The sequence below is a fragment of the Egretta garzetta genome, unplaced genomic scaffold (genome assembly GCF_000687185.1).
Source record: "Egretta garzetta isolate BGI_Z169 unplaced genomic scaffold, ASM68718v1 scaffold231, whole genome shotgun sequence".
In the NCBI taxonomy this organism is placed as follows: Eukaryota; Metazoa; Chordata; class Aves; order Pelecaniformes; family Ardeidae; genus Egretta; species Egretta garzetta.
Genome location: NW_009258727.1, coordinates 385245 through 389473, shown reverse-complemented (window position 1 = coordinate 389473; position 4229 = coordinate 385245).

Genomic DNA, 4229 nt, shown 5'->3' with positions numbered 1-4229 from the left:
TTGGTGGATGGTGATTTCTTATGCGATACCAAAGCAGTTGCGTCCCCAACACTTGCGAAGCGTGTTCCTCTGCATCGTCCTAGGTATCCTCCAGTCCATTTTATGTTTGAGTCCCTTTAAAACCCCGGCGTTGTGGTCAGGTTGGCTATTTTGTAAGTATCTCAGCTGGGGGCATGCAGAGGCTCGGTGTGAGGACAACAAAACCATTTTTAGATGATTTTGAGACAGGAAGTACTTCATTCTGGGAAATTCAGCCTTGCAGAGGCTAATAAAAACTAAAATTCAAGCTTTTCTAATGTTTAGCAGAACTAATACCACGGTACATTTTCTGGTTATCATTTCAAAACCTCGGTGACATTTTATCTGAGTGTTCCCATACAGGCACTGTTATTCGCGTGTGAGAAGCTCAGGAGCAGTTGGGGGTGGAACAGCAACCTCACTGGTGTTTAAGAGAGCTCTGTCTTCCGAACGGAATTACGTCATGGCCAGCTGTGATGTCATAGCTCAGGGCTCAGTGAGCTGGCAGCAGCCTCTTGAGTCTGTTTTTTCTAAGCAAGCGGCATAGCAGCCTGTGCTCCTTTTTCACTCTTTAAAGAAAATGAAGTGATTAATTCTTTCAGTTTTAAAATACATCATGTCTAAAAGAGAGAAATATAAAGAAAAAAGGGAAAGAACTATTTTATTTTCATCTGACCTGACTCTGTTAGGCAGAAGGAGCCTTCCTATACACTGAGTTGGGAAGAAATTAGTCTTGGGAGTGTGAGATGGGTTATAATCTTCATGTCCTTTTACCACTACTAAAATAGGCTAATTTTGTCCTTGCTAATCCATGCAAATCCCGTTGATTTAACACTGTTGTATGGATGAAAATAAGAAATGTGGCTGGCCTATATTTTGGGATCTCCTTGCTTAGTGTAAAAGCTCACAGAGCGCCTTGTTCCACGAAGCAGCCATCCCTCCTGTATGCTGGAGCACCGCTACCAAACGCTGGCACGAGCCAGAGCATCGCCTGCAACTGTTGCTGTTTTCAGACCTACCAGGTGAAGCACAAAACGTTTCATTTCTCTAAATTCAGCAGAATTATGTGTACGTGCAATTTGTCAGTATGTTTATAGCAACATAGGCTAAGAGCAGAAAACATTTCTAGAGATGGCGAAACCTGCTTTAAATGAAATGAGAGGCTATAAAAGCTAACCCAGATCTTGAAAAACACAAAGGGCTGGACCGAACATTGCTGTTTCAGTCAAATTTAGAATCTCCACCTACTTACCCAGGAACGCATTTAGGTCAGTGCTTTGTGCTTCGCCAAATCGTCTCCCTAATCTCCTTCCGAGCATTTCTGACTATGATTTCAATGGAGGGGGGAGGGAAGTGCTTCCAGGCTGAGACTTGTAGCTAAGTTGTCACACGGAGTTAATCTGCTGAAAGACTGAAGTGGTGTAGATAGATAGGCGCTGAATTCTGAAACCTGCTATTTACTGGAGGGTACGCTTGCGTGCAGGTACTAATTATTTGGAAGCAGTCAGCCAGGGTATCCAGAAACTTTTGGGTTTTTAAACCACTTGCTTACACAGTGGAAGCGAATCCTAGTTACATGGGTTGATCTCGCTTTGTCTGGGTGTTTCAGCAAGATTCAGAGAGGTTGTGTCAGATGATCTCATCTATACGCAGTTGCTTGCATTTGTCAAATAAGTGGAGCAGAAACACGGTTTCCTCCTTTCTCCACCCCCTTTTTTATTTGATGAAATGGGAAATGTTGAAGCTACTGGAAACCTTGATGTGACATTTCTTGATGCAACGATGCTGTCTCTTAGATTTGGGGCCTGTAAGCACGTTGCAGACATCAAAAGCTCCTGTATCGCTGGTCTTCTTTAGTGCTGTTGTTTTATGAAGTTGGTAAGGAATAAGTAATCAGGCTAATATATCAGACTAATGCATATTTTAAAGCATGTAATGAAAAGTGCTTCCTTGGCGGATGATATTAGTGGTAAAGCTGTTGGTCAAGCTCTCCATTACCGTAAAAGATCCCGAGTCTGAGTCTGCTGTCTTGGGATAATGCGAAATGGCGTTGGAATTAAGGATAGCATCCTGCAAGCAGAGGCTCCAACAAGATTGTAGCTGGTGCAGTTGTGATTGCAGTGTGAACGTGGGCGTCACGTAAGTGAGACTGAGCCTCCTGGGAATGAACGTTGGCACTCTGTCTTCCATGAAACCCCCATGCGCTCACCCACGTCGGTATGCATGGCTGTCACCCACCAGCTAATAAAGAACGAAATAAAAATGTTCTGCAAGGAAGTCTTCCCTTGGCGTTCATCCCCCAAGTATTTCTTCTTCTGCCCGCTCAGCAGGCTCTAAAATGGAAGGCAAGAGAGTTACAGAAGTGGAGGAGTTAGACTAAGGAGGAGGTGACCCTGTGTGTTCTCCAGGCCTCCCAGGTATCTCAAGTGCATGCTTTTCAGAACAGAAATTGGGGTCCATTCCTGTTTGGGCTGATGCTTCAAGTCTTGCCTTTCCATGTCTGCACTTAATGCTTTTTTGCAAGCAATAAAATCAAAAGCTGACAGCAAACCCGATCTTGATGGAGCACTGCGGCAGCAGATAATATTAAAACGTGCTCCATCAAAGAGGGCTAATTGTCAAAGAGGTAAAACCAAAACTGCAGCACAGTCACGCTCGGATTTGTTCTCTAGCCATTATGAGGCCAAGCAAAGAAAGATAGGTATCACAAAATTGAAATTCATAAAGCAAATGAAGCAGTATTGTAATTACTTGGGGCAAGAGAAGCTAGCTGTCCTTTTGCAAATCTGAAATAGTCATTTCAGTCTTCCTTCAACTTCTTTTCTTCATCGGAGACCTAATAGCTACAGATTTTTGTGACACCGGTATTTACTCAGACACCTGCTCTTTGCTAGTAGTAGTACTTTGGAAGTTCTCTGCTGGAGACTTGGCGGGGGGTTCGTGCAGACAGGTACTGGCTGTGTCCTGTGTCCGCTTGCTGATCGCTCTTTCTCAGCGGAGAGTAACTCCGAAGCCTGGTGGGCTGCGTTTCAGAAAGTCTAGGGGGGTTGCTTACAGCATTTTAAAGACTGGATTTGAACAAGTGGGTTCAAGAGTCTCTTTCAGTTTCAGAAACACAGGGCACTTCTTATGCTCTTTGTACTTTGGAACAAAGCTGTTTTCTATGGAGGAATGATGTATCGGATAACCACAAATGGCAGAATTACTGAACTTTTCTCAGAGTTTTACACTGAGCACTACTTTAACCACCAAACTTTAATTAAGCCCATCTAACAGACACCTATTGCAGTACATATGGCTTTTACATGTGCATAAGCTGAGGCACTAAGAAGTTGCTCAGGGTTATACAAGAAGGTTTTTGACACAGCCCGGGTCCCTTGTTGTTTGCTTCAGCCTTTACATGGCTGTTGGTTTGTTACAGTGTGTTAACAAGAAGAGGTGAAATACAGATGGTTTGGCTTTTTTAATGCAAGCTATACATTGGTTACTCTCGCTCAGTCTATATTTTTACTCCTTGAAAGCTGGTTATCTGCAAATACCATCTCTGGTTTTTATGTTCTTCTGTACGTCTCTTCTTTGTCTTCCATGTTTGTGTCTTCTCTCTTCATCTGGCAAGATTAAAAGGCTGACCCTGATTTCCAAATATATCTGATAGTAGCATTCTTTGTCTCTTTTTTTAACCAGAAGACTCTCTTTTCACCCTGAACTCTGTTTTTTTCCTTCTCCCCTCTCCCCACCCTGTCTCCCACCCCATTCACTAACCTGGCTGGTGCCAAGGATGACACCACCAGTGCAGATAGCACGCTGACCTAATCCATTGATCGTCTTGCAGATTTACAGAGCAGCTCATACCGTCCTGATTTGGTCTAGTTTCTGTATCTCTTATTTCGTTGATAGGTACCCCCCACAATGTTCTCTGAAAAGTAAGTTGGCAAGTCCCAGGTACTGGTCATCTGGGTTAAATTTCCCCCCTCTGTGGAACTTCTCTCTCCCTGAAGGACTGGGCTTTTTGCAATGTTGAACCACTGTTCTTTTCAATACAGCTGGCCCAGTTTTGGCTCCCTCTTGAACCCTGACTTTTGTATGTTAATACTCCAGGCCTGTGGCTTGGCCATCCAAGTGCAAAGTCTGCTCTTACAGTTCACCCACCGTCAGGTCCAGAACAACTTTGTCACCTGGGGCCCGGGAGTAGATAAAATTCCTTACTGGAG